Source organism: Bidens hawaiensis, unplaced genomic scaffold (genome assembly GCF_021521415.1).
Source record: "Bidens hawaiensis isolate Kalapana, Puna unplaced genomic scaffold, B.hawaiensis_p1.1 tig00000657_1, whole genome shotgun sequence".
In the NCBI taxonomy this organism is placed as follows: Eukaryota; Viridiplantae; Streptophyta; class Magnoliopsida; order Asterales; family Asteraceae; genus Bidens; species Bidens hawaiensis.
This window is the reverse complement of record NW_027491039.1, coordinates 5,322,937-5,338,114: the sequence shown is the minus strand read 5'-3', so window position 1 is coordinate 5,338,114 and position 15,178 is coordinate 5,322,937. Positions and strand designations below refer to the sequence as shown.

The window sequence follows — 15,178 nt, the reverse complement described above, 5'->3', positions numbered from 1 at the left end:
TCATTTCGATGAATAATAAAACAATGCTTGAAAAAGTGAACCCGCATTGTATCTGCTTAGGTCTTTAAACTTGATCGCTTAATGTACTTTTAGTACAAAATGAGATCAAACCACACTGTAAGTCATACATTGTCCCCTTGCTCGCGTCTTATTACCATTAAGAAACGAACAACAAGGGACACAATGTATGTAAACCGACAGATGAAATCGTGCATACTCATCCATGGGAATGGCACTTAGGGTATTGCTTGATAACGGGGGTATATCTTGTAGTGAGGATTACGTGCTACGATTACTTAAATCAAACTGATTCTAAGGTTTAAGTCAAGTTGTGGTGATTTGGAGAAAATCAAATTAAGCCTGAATCAAGATTAGAGCCGATAGCTTCTGATGTTTGTGCCTAATTGAACAAATTAAAGCATATCACCGAAAGTTCTGAAAGTTTTTTTTGGAAGATTTAAGTGGACAATAATACCAATAATTGACTTAACACCAGTCATAATAAAAACCGAAAATAAAACAGTGACGGAAGGAAAACTTGATCAATATGATTCCCTGCTCGACTCTTAAAAATATGTACTGCTTTATTAATTGATTAAATCCTTACTGATTTACAACTGCATTTCATTTTAGTTTGAAATTGTCAAAAATCCAAAAATATTATCATTTTTTTGCTTTATTTTCGATTTACCCAGCTGGCGAACATTTAATGACAAAAACAAAAGTTTTTACCCCAAATTTTAAGTTAATTTGTGCTTAACGTATTTTAATGTAATATCCGCTTAAGTTAATCATTTCCGATCTTTGATCGATCGGGTTTAATGTATTTAATATTATTTTATTCAATTAAAACCCTAATTGGTGGTTAATTGATTATTTAATTCATTTTCAAAACCCTAATTGGTTTTTAAATGATTATTTAAATCATTGAATGAGATTTTTTTCTCGTTTGTTAAGGGAATATGATGATTTGTTATCAAGTATTAACGAATGACATGTCATTCATCATTTATTCATAATGAATGACCACATTCCTTATGGAAAGCAAATTCGCTTCCGCTAATCTACCAAATGGAAGCCATTCGTATACTCTTCTCACGAATGAAGAGTTTAAAGTATCATTCGTGAAGATTTCAAAGAATGAAAAGCTGATTCGTTAAATTTTTTAATGAATAAAAGGTTAAATTAACGTATGAGGACATTTGTTATTTCAAATTTTAACGAAACTCCTCAATTCGTGTGCAATTATTGTAGGGTTTATAGTCCCTAGGCGACGAATGAACCCTTCATTCGTCCAAACACTATTCTATTAATCTCTAAGCGAAACTCTTGGCAAATTTTGTTAAAAATTCCTACCTTCATTCTAGATCAATTGATTGACTATTTGTGATTCTACATGTAATGGCGATCAAAATGATACAAGGATGTTGATGAATCATCAGGGTTTTCGGATTTAATTGCTTGATAGATAGAACGATATGAACGGACCTTAGAACTAATCAAATGCTTAGTGATTTTGATATTAATGATAAATGATCATGGTTTATTGTATTGAAAGTATTTCGGACATAGTTGATTAGGATAAATTGATGAGTTTGAATCTGAATCAACTAATTGTTTAGGAGATGTTCATCGTGTTTTGAGTATTGATAATCTGGGTTGAATGGACTTTGACTCAAGATAGTCAAAATTAATTTAATTGTATCAGATTCGTTATAGGATTAACGAATAATGAAGTCATTCGCTAAGGCAGCGAATGTGGTTATTCGTTTGATAACGAATAAGCTCTCTTTCGTTTATTTTAACGAATGAGATGTTGATTCGTTAATAGTAACGAATGTGCAATTAATGTAACGAATAGCTAACGATTAGTCTAATTCATTTTTATTAACAAATATAACTATTTCGTTAACATAAACTCTTACGAATGAGTTCATTCGTTTATGTTTATAATAACGAATGAACAGGTCATTCATTAAATAGGAGATATTTTTTGATGAATTTTGTACTAATAATATATTCATTTTACAGTATGACTGACGAGATTATTCCTAATCCTATCCCGGAACAACAACCAAAGGTTGTTCCCGAACAACAACCCGAGGTTCAAGCACAAGATCAAGAAGCAGAGCCTGAAGAAGCTCCTATGTTATTGTCGTGGGACAAAAAGCACAATATTTGTGCGTTTTTACACGATAGCTTTAAAGATACACCGATATTCGAAGGGATCATTAATTTCCTATTACGATCCAGGATTAAAGGGCAATCTCCACAACTACTTTGGCTTACCAAAGTAGCATCCGTGCGTTTTGGGATACGGCTAAGTTCAACGAGATAGAGAATCAGATCGAAGCCACAATTCAAGACAAGCGGATGGTCATGGACGTGGGTGTGATTCGAGATGTTTTAGGGTTTAGTGATACTGTTGACGATAGGTGTGAGTTTGATAAAGGGTTGATTCATGGGTTATTGAGGAGGATAAGGTATAATGGGAACTTGGATAGATCGATGTACAAAAAGGCTAACTTGTGCGAGTAGTAAAAGTATCTTTTACATTTATTGATACAATGCCTTGGAGGTCGAAAGGTGGTTACGACGAGCACCGCATTATGTTGCCATCGGCATTTGTCGCATTGGTGCTTAACAAACCGTTCATTTTCTCTGAACTGGTTTTCTATCATCTGAAGGAGAATATCACAAGTCTGACTGTGAGCGAGAATCATCTCGGTCAGTCTGGAAGCTAGCATCAGTGTAACACTTTACAGTGAGCTCCTCTTCCACTCCCCCAAACACCAAGAACATGTCTTTGGTCCTATTCAAGTACCTTAGAATGTTTTTCACAGCAGTCCAATGGGCAATGCCAGGACTCTGTTGAAAACGACTGGTTATGCTCAAGGCATACGAGACGTCAGGTCTAGTACATAACATAGCATACATGATAGAGCCAACCGCTGAAGCATATGGAATTGCTTGCATACGTTTAGATTCAATGTCCGTTGCCGGAGATTGCGATTTGCTCAACACGGTTCCCTTAGTCATTGGAACAGCTCCTTTCTTGGAGTTTTCCATTGAGAAACGTGCCATTACTTTGTCTATGTAAGTACTTTGACTAAGCCCTAGAATCCGCTTAGATCTATCTCTATAGATCTTTATTCCCAGAATATAAGCGGCTTCTCCAAGATCTTTCATTGCAAAACAAGATTCCAACCATAGCTTGACTTGTTTAAGCATAGGAATGTCGTTTCCAATGATCAGTATATCATCCACATACAAAATGAGGAATGATATAGTGCTCCCACTAGCCTTTCTGTAAACACAAGGTTCATCTTCGTTTTTGACAAAACCAAACTCTTTGATTTTCTCGTCAAAGTGAAGATTCCAGCTTCGAGATGCCTGCTTAAGTCCATAAATGGACTTGTTCAATTTGCAAACCTTATTAGGATATTTTGGATTGACAAAACCTTCAGGCTGAACCATATAGACATCTTCAGAAAGATGTCCATTAAGGAAAGCGGTTTTGACATCCATTTGCCATATCTCATAATCATAGTATGCAGCAATGGCAAGCAATATCCTAATTGACTTAGTCATAGCAACGGGCGAAAAAGTTTCCTCATAGTCAACACCTTGAGTTTGAGTGAAACCTTTCGCGACTAGCCGTGCTTTGTAGGTTTGCACATTTCCATGCATGTCGGTTTTCTTCTTGAAAATCCATTTGCTCCCTACTGCCCGACAATCGGGGGGTAGCTCAACCAAGTTCCAAACTTGGTTATCATGCATGGACTGCATCTCAGCATTCATGGCATCTTGCCATTTCTTGGATTCCGGATCCAAGATAGCAGACTTGTAGTTAGTAGGCTAGTCCCCAGACTCGGCTACTAATAAGACTTCGGCACCATCTAGATGACATAAGTATCTAGCATTTGGTACGGGAGTCCTACTACTTCTGCGAACGCTTGTGTTCACGTCTGATGTATCAGCAACAACAACTTGTTGATCAGACTCTCCAACTTCCTCAGCAGTTGGTTGTGGTTCTTGAATTTCTTCAAGATCAACAATGTTACTTCTAGTTCCTTGACTAAGAAATTCTTCTTCAAGAAAGTAGCCTTTCCTCCTGACAGAAATCGTATTTGTATCAGGATGAAAAAAGTAATAACCGCTCTTGTAGTAGTATCCGACGAAAATAACTTTTTCGCCGCGGGGATCAAGTTTGTCATCAGACTCACTTTTGATATAAGCATCACATCCCCATACTCTAAGATAAGACAACTTGGGTTTCTTTCCCTTATGCCATATCTCATATGGAGTCTTGTCTATCTTCTTAGTTGGAGCTAGATTGACAATGCGAGCGGCGGTCATAAGGGCGTAACCCCAAAAGGAGTGAGGCAAGTTGGTTCTACACATCATCGATCGAACCATGTTTAGCAAGGTTCGGTTTCTCCTCTCGCTCACGCCATTAAGTTGGGGTGTGCCAGGTGGAGTGAGCTGTGAAACAATTCCATGCTCTTTTAGATGAGTGATGAACTCATTGCTGAGATACTCTCCACCTCGATCTGATCGAAGTATCTTAATGGTTTTGTCAAGTTGGTTTTCCACTTCGCTTTGAAACTCTTTGAACTTTTCAAAAGTTTCGTGCTTGTGTTTCATAAGATACACATAAGCGTATCGACTATAATCGTCGATAAAAGAAACGAAGTATCTTTCATGGTTTCTAGTCATGGTTCTAAAAGGTCCACATACATCAGTATGTATGAGTCCTAATAGATCACTTGCTCGTTCACTTTTATTAGTGAAGGAGTCTTTGGCGAGTTTGCCAGCTAAGCAAGATTCACAAGTGTTAAAAGAGTCCGGTCCTGAGTGTTCAAGAATACCTTCGGATTGGAGTCTTTTAACTCTTGCCTTGCTTATGTGGCCAAGTCGGCAATGCCATAGAAAAGTATCGTTGACACTAGTCTTGATACGTTTTGAAAGATGATATACGTTATTGTCAGGTTGAACATCAATCTCATAAATACCATTTCGAGGTTTAGCCTCAAAATAAAAGATATCATTTAAGTAAGCAGAAATAGCCATGCCATTAAGAACATACTTAAATCATTGTTCAAATAACAACGAAACTGAAATGATGTTTCTGGTCAAGCCAGGAGCATACAAACAATTATTTAAAGGAAAAACTAGGCCAGATGGACAAGTAAAATGAAATACTCCAGTTGCCAGAACTGGTACTCTCTTCCCATCTCCAACGATGAGTTCCATGCTGCCTTTATTCAGTTTCCTCCACTTCTCAGGCTCCTGCAAGACATTAACGATGTGGTAACCACATCCGGTATCAAATACCCATGTGTTGCTAGAGACAGTGAAAAGTTCAATAACGTATATGGAAATACCTCCAGAAGAGTCTTCACCATTGGCTCTCTTCTTTTTGATCTCAGCAAGGTGCTCGGGGAAGTTTCTCATCCAGTGCCCCATTTGGTTGCATTTGAAGCACTTGCGCTCCTCAAAGGGCGGCGGCTTTTTCTTTGCAACCACTTTGTTAGTGTTGGTGGCAACATGGGCAGCAACAGTAACTTTCTTCTTGCCTTTTCCCTTAAAACCCCGATTCTTTGGTTTTGGCTTCTTGACACCAGCAGATCGAATCATCAGAACTTGATTGGTCCTAGAAGGAATGTTTATCTCAGCCGTCTTGAGCATGTTATGAAGCTCCGGCACTGTCTTCACCCAACCATTCATGTTGAAATTCATTACGAACTGGTCGTATGAGTTGGGGAGAGAGTTGAGAATGAAATCCGATGCCATCTCATCGGGCATGGGATAATCAAGTTTCTTGAGCTGATCGATGTGCCCCTTCATCTTTAGAACATGAGCACTGACGGGAGACCCCTCTGCCATCTTGCAACTGATGAGTTGTTTCATGGTGTCGAAACGTTCTTGACGGGCTTGTTTCTGGAACATGCCCTTGAGTTGCTCAAGCATCTCATAGGCACCAAAGTCTTCCAAGCCTTTAGCAAGCTTAGAAGTCATGGTGGCTAGCATAATACAGGAGACCTCAGCCGAGTCATCCTTATGCTTGTCAAGAACCTTTCGTGCAGCGGCTGTGTTGTTTTCAGGCTCGGTTGGAACAGGTCCATCGAGAACATACAGGCGCTTTGCCATGGTTAGAACAAGTCTTAAGTTGCGGTGCCATTCGATGAAGTTGGTACCATTCAGTTTATCCTTCTCAAGGATAGTCTTAAGGGCGTAGGGTGAAATTTCGTTTGACGACATCTGATTAATTTAGCAAAAGTAAATTTAATTAGTATTTTCGATGTTGTAGTCCTATTATTAATGACCCAATAACATTAATTAATTAATTAGGAGTATGAGAATCTGGCTTCCAGTTATTAAAGGCAGCTGTAGCACACAACATTAATAAGTGGTTAGGCAGACTGACAACGATTGCCAATTGTGAATAGAGCACAACTCTCGGTTATGAGGCCTATAGAGACAACGATTGTCTGTATAGATACGTTTAGCCTTATCTTTGCCCATTTTAAGTCTCCAGACAGCTTTAGCACGTAACAGGAGAGTAAAATAATAGTTGTCCTAGTACCGTGACGTGTGAAGGTGCCGGATGTGTCAACGAAGCACTTTCACCTTGATGGGATAGGCTAGAAAACAAGTACGGTGCTGTAGCTCCAAATACTCGAAATTTCGCAGTATGCCTCAAGTGTGACTTGTAGTAGGATTGGCATAAACTATTGGTTTTAAATTGGGATAAATTTTTAAAATTACCAAATAGAGTAAAAGTTAAATTTTACTGTATTTATTACCGTGACGCATAGATGAACCCTTTCATCTCTCAGGACACTTAGTTTTAAATAACCTATTAAAACTAAGTTTGTAGCGATACGACTAACCAATTTTAAGTTATAATAACTTATTAGTTTTGGAAATCAAAACGCTTTTAATTTGCAAAACAAAAATCGGTTAATAAAATGTTTATTTTCCAATTTATTTGGTATTAGGTTGGAGATATTATAATCCTATTATAAACAATCCAAGCAACCACAAATAGCAAATAACAATAATATGTAAATCCTTATGGCCAAAAGGTGATCGGTCTCGCTAGAGCCAATTAGGGAGACCGATCAGGTCAAGGGGTTCACAACACAAACAACCACAAGGATGGACTTCTCCGTGCATCCCGTCATCTTGTCCGAACTCCCACTAACTCCAAGGTGTCCATGAGCTCGTCCTCGGTTATCTTCGCGTCTTCTTAATTACAAATTTACAAACTAACAATAATATGTCCTATTACAAATTTGAACCATCTTTATGGCCAAAAAGAAAACCGAAAATTAAATAATAACCTTTTTACAACTTTTGAACCAACCGTATGGCCAAAACAAGCTCAAACACCGAACACAACCAATCAATCACATAGGTCGGGCCGGATTTACATATTCACAATAAACGAATTTCGGGTCGTTTTGACTTGGTCAAATAAAATAAACAAAACTTTGACCAATCCAAAATCACCCGAAAATAATTCTAGATCTATAAACTTTAAACGATTTAAAGTTTAAGATGGAGATCCGGTTTTAAACGAACCGGTATCGACTCGTACGTTGTAACCGCGGCTCTGATACCACTGTTGGGTTTCAACAGTGGTCCGAAACAAAAACGGATAAACTATTTGACCCGTTTTATCAATAATTTCGTTTCGATAATTATTAATCCATATTAATAATCAAACTCATAAACGAACAACAAAACGCAGCGGATATAAGACAAAATAAAACGAACCATAAACCGAAACCCGAAACCGGATCCGATTACAACAATACGAGTACGAATAAACGAGTAAATAAACAACCATAGTTAAGGTTTGTCGATATACCTCGATTATACACAAACCGGGAAGACACCGAGGGATTAACGAAAATGCTAGACTTGGACACAAAAAACAACCCAGCAATCACTTCCGGCGGCGGAAGGCGGCAGCGGCTCAACCCAGCAATCACCTCCGGCGGCGGACAGCGGCGGAATGCGGGGGCGGCTCGTCGGATCTTGCAGCAACTAGCTTGTAACAACACAGAAGGGCAGCACCGAATGCTATACACTAGCGGCGGTGGTGATTAGTGGTGACACAAGGTGGTGGCGGCCAAAAAGGTACTCGCCGAAAAACCGAGGTTGGCGGGAACCGTACTGTAAGAGGACGGATGGAAGCCGGGAACAGCACCAGTGGTCAATACGGTGGTGGTATGCTATTGAATGGCCGGAGAAGATGATTAATGCAAGATTCCGGCGGCCGGAATTTGTTGCCGGAAAAACGATTACCGGAATTCGGCGCCGGAAAACATGGCTGCTAGGGTTTAGATGTTTTTGGTATATCTCTAATATAATAATAATATCATATCTTATATATAGAAGCTTTATTAGGGTTTAATCAAATTAAACCAATTGGGCTTGAGCCCAATTAACCAAATAAAGCCTTTAACCATCTTCCGGTCCATCTAGTCTTTCGTGTCGAGCCCAATTAACATTTAAATGCGCTTATATATTTCGTTAACCCACGGTGTAACTCATACCGGGTCGTATTCGGGTTGGTCGCGTTGACTTGACCCGAACCGACCATTAAGTCCAACAATTTCTTGATGGCGTGGACTTTGATATGCAAACATGGTACAGATGAGTTGTTCTTAGCCAGCAGATCGCTTCCGTTTTATGATAGGGTTATCGAATACCCTAGTTCTTTAGATGATTTTTTGTTAGGTTTATCGCCGATTAAATCTACTGATGAAAGCTACAGAGCACCTCAGCTTGATCCCCAAACCGATAAAGTTCGATACACATTAGTTTTGACTCGGTCACAGATCAATAGGCTAAAAAAATGGTTGTTGGTTCAGCTGCCAACACTGGAATATGTATCTTCTTTTGTTGTAGGATGTGGTTTCGTGTGGATTTGTATAGCAAAAGCGCGGGTTCAAGTAGAAGGAACGAATGGCGAGTATGAAGTGGAACGGTTTATGTGTGTTGCCGACGGAGGGCTCGTTTGATTCCACTGGTTCCTCAAACTTATTTTGGTAATTGTGTGGGGCCATGTGTGGCGACAACGAAAACAACCTTGATTACACGAAGCAACGGGTTTCCAACCGCGGTGGAGTTAATAGGAACGGCTATAAGGGAAACTGTAAACAGTAACCAAGGATTGGCTAAAGATTCTATGTCATGAATAGAGAACCTCATGATACAAGTCGCCACAATGAGTGTGGTTGGAACACCAAAACTCAATGTTTACGACATCGATTTTGGATGGGGGAAGCCGAAAAAGTACGAGACTATATCGCTCGAGTATAGCGATGCGATATCTGTTAATGCAAGCAAAGACTCACCCGAAGATCTTGAGATTGGTTTGTGCCTTCGTGCTAAACAAATAGATGCATTTATTACTATATCTGAACATGAACTAGAGAGCATACTTTCACATAACCTATAATATTTATAATTGTATTAACGTATAACTGTTTTATTTGTTTACTTGCATTAGGATAGCAAGAGGTTTGTGACAATGTCAACTTTATTTAATAAATTATTTGTGACATCTCATATGTTTTAACATTCTGTACATTAAAAACAAACGGACATAAAGAAATATATACACCCACTCATGCATTTATGACACCAACACCATCTCATGTGATGAGTTGGCTTTTAAATAATATTAATATTTTAGTCCCATCGACTATTAAAATTTGTATGTATAAGGTCGTCTGTCACATTCAAAAATGTATACTATATAAATATACATATGGTGTAGTCAATTAATGGTTTAGGATTTACGAATTTAGTAATGAAAATCTAAAACTTTTTCAAACTAGCATGTTTGGTTTTTTTTGTTTTTTTGTTTTTTTTTTTTTATAAAAAAGCATATTTGGCTCTCTTTTTCTTTATCAAATTCATTTTTTTTTTCCTACCATCGTCTTTAGTATATCTCCCTGCCTCAATGACTCAATCCAACAACTTCATTCCTAATCTCTTACACAATTATCCATTATTATGATTCCTTTTAGATCTTTTACGATTATTTATTAGATTAGTTTTTTTTAAACATTAGAATTATGATTTGCAACAATAATAATAATAATAGAAAAGGGATTCAGATTTTAACATATATTAGTTTGGATTTTCACTGGACATTTCACGGGTTCGTGGTGGCCAAATTGGTTGGCCCATTTACCAAAGCCCAATCTCAGATATCCGCATAAGAAAATAAAACGAACCTAGGTTACTACCAGAACCTACACAACCAGACATTTAAGTAGGTTATCATTACAGGGTCACAAAATCAGATTTTGGGCTAACTAGGAACAGTTTTAAACCTCGTTCTGATCGAAACAGACAAAGTCAAAACCGGTGGTTCGAAAACAGGTTTATAAGTGGATACATCAGAATCAATTTGATACAGGGATCCGTTCATTCTAAATTAGATAATTACTAAAACTAATATTCAACACATAGCCCCATTTATCTGACCCATGTCTACTAAATCATTTAGACCATGACCAAATTTGACTTCACGGTTCATGTCTTGTTAGCTGAAAGTCTTAGTATGACCCAAAAATGCTACTACCCATGGGTAAACAAGACGAGCAGTTGTGAGCCATTCAAGGTGTTGTTTGGTTGTAGGAATTCGTAGGAATTGAAATTCAGATTCCATTCCCTAGTGCGTTTGGTTTGTTAATAGTTGTATTTGTAATTTAATTTAAATCAAATCCTCTACCTAAGGTAATTCTGAATCTTTCAAAGGTTTGAATGAAAGTTTTAAAAACTCTGAAATGTTAAGTTACCAAAATAGCCCTAGCCCCAATTATTAGTCCTCGTGATCTCCTCCGTCCAACCACCATGCTCATCCTCATCGGAAATCCAATACCAACGGGTCCACCATTAACGCCGCGACTAACCTTTCCTCAATTAATGGGTTAGGATTTAGGACATTTTAGTTCTGACGAAATCCACGAACCAAACACCCCCTAAGAACAAGCTGAACTTAAACAGCCTAAACAAGCCATTCATTTATACAAATGTATGAATTTTTATTTAGTATGATAAATAAAAATTGCATATGAAAAATATGAATAATAAAATAAATAATACATATTCTGTAAATTGGATTTTAATAACCCAACTGCATTGCCAACAGGTCATGGGTTGGAATACAAAAATCGAATTAGCCTAAATATTTTATATAAAAAATTATTATAAATTAAAAAAATTTGAACCAAGCCCAAACTTTAAGAAATGAGTCGAGCTTCAACTTTGTATATAGTGTTTGAAACAACCTACACTAGAGCACTAATAAAATAAATGAGTCAACCTCAAGCTTGACATACTCACGCTCGGCTTGGCTCAATTCATCGTTTACACCCTTGGCTGAGTAATATATCTTGTTTCTTATCTTTTTCATATAAATAAGAACTACATATTATATACTATAGATAAATATCAAATATTGGTGCCATAAAATAGCTTTTAGGACCAATTTGACCATTTATATAGTTAATTGCAATTGAAAACCAAACAAGTTGTTTAGTCTGTTGGCTAATGTTGTCTTTGTTAAAACTCTTTCTGATTCCTATGTGCTTGAGTTAAATTCTCTTTATCAAGTTTTAGTTTTTATTTTTTTTTCCAAATACTTAAATTTGTGAGTTTTCTCTACTTAAGAAGTGTTGTTTAATTACACATACACACACATATATATATATATATTATAATATATATATATATATATATATATATATATATATATATAAACGAAACCCCTAAAATCCTACGTGTTGCGATGTGGTCGTTCCCTTCTTTTATAGATGTCACCAGATTGCTTGATTTTTAAATAGAGGTCTCTCAATTATTTAACCCAAATTCATGGGTATGGGTCTTATCAAAACCAGATAGCTCTTAAACAGGTTATAACATCTCATTAAATAAAAAATTAATCTTACCGATTATTTGATATAAAAATCCTATATAATAGGGATATACTAAAATTTAATATCCAATTTAAAAAGAAAAAGATATTATTTATAATTAATAAACAATTTTATAGTAAAAAACATAAGTGGGTCATGGGTCACCAAATCCAGATAGCTTTTAAACGGGTTATAACGTATTATTTATTTATGAAACCCTTTCATCATCAAACCCTAAGCATATTATTAACTTTCTTATAATAAAGAAAATTAAAATCAAAAAATAAATATTAAAAATAAAAAAACGTAAAACAACCATTCTCTCAAGCCATCAGATTGCTTTATTTGTAAATGAAGGTTTCTCACGCATTTGATCCGAATTCACGGGTAAAGGTCTCACCAAACCCGGATAGCTCTTAAATGAGTTATAACATCTCATTATATTAAAAATTAATCTCATAAAATATTTGATATGATAATCCTATAAAATAGGGATATATTAAAAATTAATATCCTGTTTTATTTAGAAAGATATATTAATTATAATTAAGAAACAATTTTATAATAAAGAAAATAAACGGGTAATAGTTATCACCAAACTCAGATAGCTTTTAAACCGGATTATAGCATATTATTTATTTGTGAAACCATTTTATCATCAAACCTTAAGTATATTAATTATTAACTTTCTTAGAATAAATAAAATTAAAAACCCAAATATACATATATAAACATTAAAAACGAATAATGTAAAACAACCCCCGTAATACGGGGGATAAAATCTAGTGTGTGTGTGTGTGTGTGTATATAAGATCAGGATCATGTGAGAACTTTTTGGGAATTGAGAAGTGTGAGAACCATTTTGGACCACAAAAAAACCCAAAAATAAAAAAAATCATAAAACAAATAAAAACACAAAAATAAAAAAAAACTAAAAAAACCAAAGTTCTTATTTATCATCTCAGTTTCTAAAAAAAACTTAAAAAAAATCTAGATTTAGCTAAATTATACATATATGTATAATATGTACATATATGTACACACATGTTTTTTTTTCCTATACACATATAATTTAAGGTAAATGATAATATACATATGTGTACATTTACGTAACTAGAGATTAAATGAAAGTATACATATGTGTATAGGTATAACATGAATTAAAAAGAAAAAAAAATCGTTTTTTTTTATTATACATATGTGTATAATATGTACACACATGTTTTTTTCTATACATATATGTATAATTTAAGGTAAATGATAATATACATATGTGTACATTACGTAACTATAGATTAAATGAAAGTATACATATGTGTATAAATATAATACGAATTAAAAGAAAAAAAATTTTCGGTTTTTTTAATGAAACCTAAATGAAATATAAGAATTTTGTTTTTTTTTACTTTTTTGAAATTTTTGTTTTTTTGTTTTATAATTTTTTAAATATTTTTTTAAAGGTTTTTTTAGTGGTCCAAAATAATTCTCAAAATTCTCAATTTACCAATGATTCTCTTAGGATCCTTACCCTATATATATATATATATATATATATATATATATATATTAAAAACCATTTTTTTCAACCTAGCTCTCACTAGATCTACTATTCTTGAAATTATAAAATTTTAGCCACAATTTTTATCAAATATACTATTAGTGAATGTTTCAAAGATTTGACTCCAAAATTCAACCATTTTCAAACTCACGGAAACGTAGTCTTCATTCTTCAATAGTTTCCAAACACTAGTGTTATGCCATTTGTTGTTTGCTTTGTCTCCCAAACTTAGAATAAAGTGATTTTATTTGTGTAGTTTTGTTACAGACTTTAACATGTGTCACGTACTAAAAAAACAACCATATATAAATTCACCACCTACTAACAAGCTAATAGACCTTCATGCTCCAACACACGAGTACAAAAACTTGTTGCCATAATAATGTCCTTTCCTTAATCGAGTCTTAAGGCTAGAAGGTTTTTTTTAGTTATTCTTTTTATGTGTTGTTTGGTTATCTATTTATGTATAAAAGTATGCCTTTTTTTTGTTTTAAATATGATAATTATTTTTAGGTTTAGTTCCATACTTGTAATGAACCTAATTGATACTGGACGAATTCGTGTCAACTACCGAATGAATTCGTATTAATTCGCCAATGCAACGTCTGTGTTTTTTTTCTTAATATGCTAACTTGACAAATTAGTTTTTGGGTTTAGTTTCGGTACCGTAACAAACGTCGCTAGTACCACCCGAATTTTCATCGATTCGCCGTTGCCCGTCTTTTACCGACCGAATAAACTCGTTTTAAATATGTTATTTTTATATCATAGGCTATACGAGTTTCAATACTATTTTGGGCGTGTATTAGTTTATGTATAGGTATAATACATGTACCAGCACGAACCTAATCGATGGTGGCCAAATTCGTATCACTTTGATTATAAATTGTATATTAGTCCTTGTGTTGTAACAAACTTCAGTAATACCAACTGAATTCGTGTCCCGCCGTCGCAAAGCAGTAGGTTTACTACCTAGTTATAATATTAATCTATAATATGCATTAGAGTTTTAGCAACTTTTTTTTCTCTCTAAATGTTACCATTTAAGCCATTTGAGAAAGAAAAACATACAGGTAAGAACATGATCTACAAAATTACAAAAGTACCATCTTCAGCAAACTGACTTTAAAAAACAACTTAAAAATAACAATAGCCGTTGCTGCATACCAATAAGGAAAGCATATTACAAGAAATCTCAAAATGGCAAAGAAGCCTCAACTATATATGAGGGAGAGGGTTAAACTGTTGAAAATTAAGAACTTTACAAGTGTTTTTTCATATGTTACAACTAATTATTGCTTGAAAAGCCTTATATGCTAGGATGTGTGCAACTCAGAGAAAATTTTTAAATACCGCCTCTTGCAAGTTCATCCTTTTCCTCACCATTTGAACTCAACCGTCATCCACCGATTTACAGCTACAACTACCGCTCTTTCTCCGTGCTACAAAGGCCGTCTTCCCACCTTGTTCTGTGAATTTTCAAGAAATCGTGATGATTCTGGTAAAGTATGATACATTTTTCTTGTTCATATGAAATTGCCGCACCTAGGGCATTTGTGTGTACTGCTGTGAACGGCGAGGCACGTTAAGGGTTATTATCGGCATGGTGCCTCATATCGAGAAATCATTCAAAGTTGCTAATTTTTATGCAAATTTATGTTTTTCTGGTTCA

The 15,178-nt window shown here is 35.3% G+C and overlaps 1 pseudogene; it reads left to right on the top strand.

Moving 5' to 3' along the window:
- Positions 1 to 2,032: 2,032 nt before the first annotated feature.
- On the top strand, positions 2,033 to 9,478 carry LOC143530686 (malonyl-coenzyme A:anthocyanin 3-O-glucoside-6''-O-malonyltransferase-like; annotated as a pseudogene).
- The last annotated feature ends 5,700 nt before the right edge of the window (positions 9,479 to 15,178 follow it).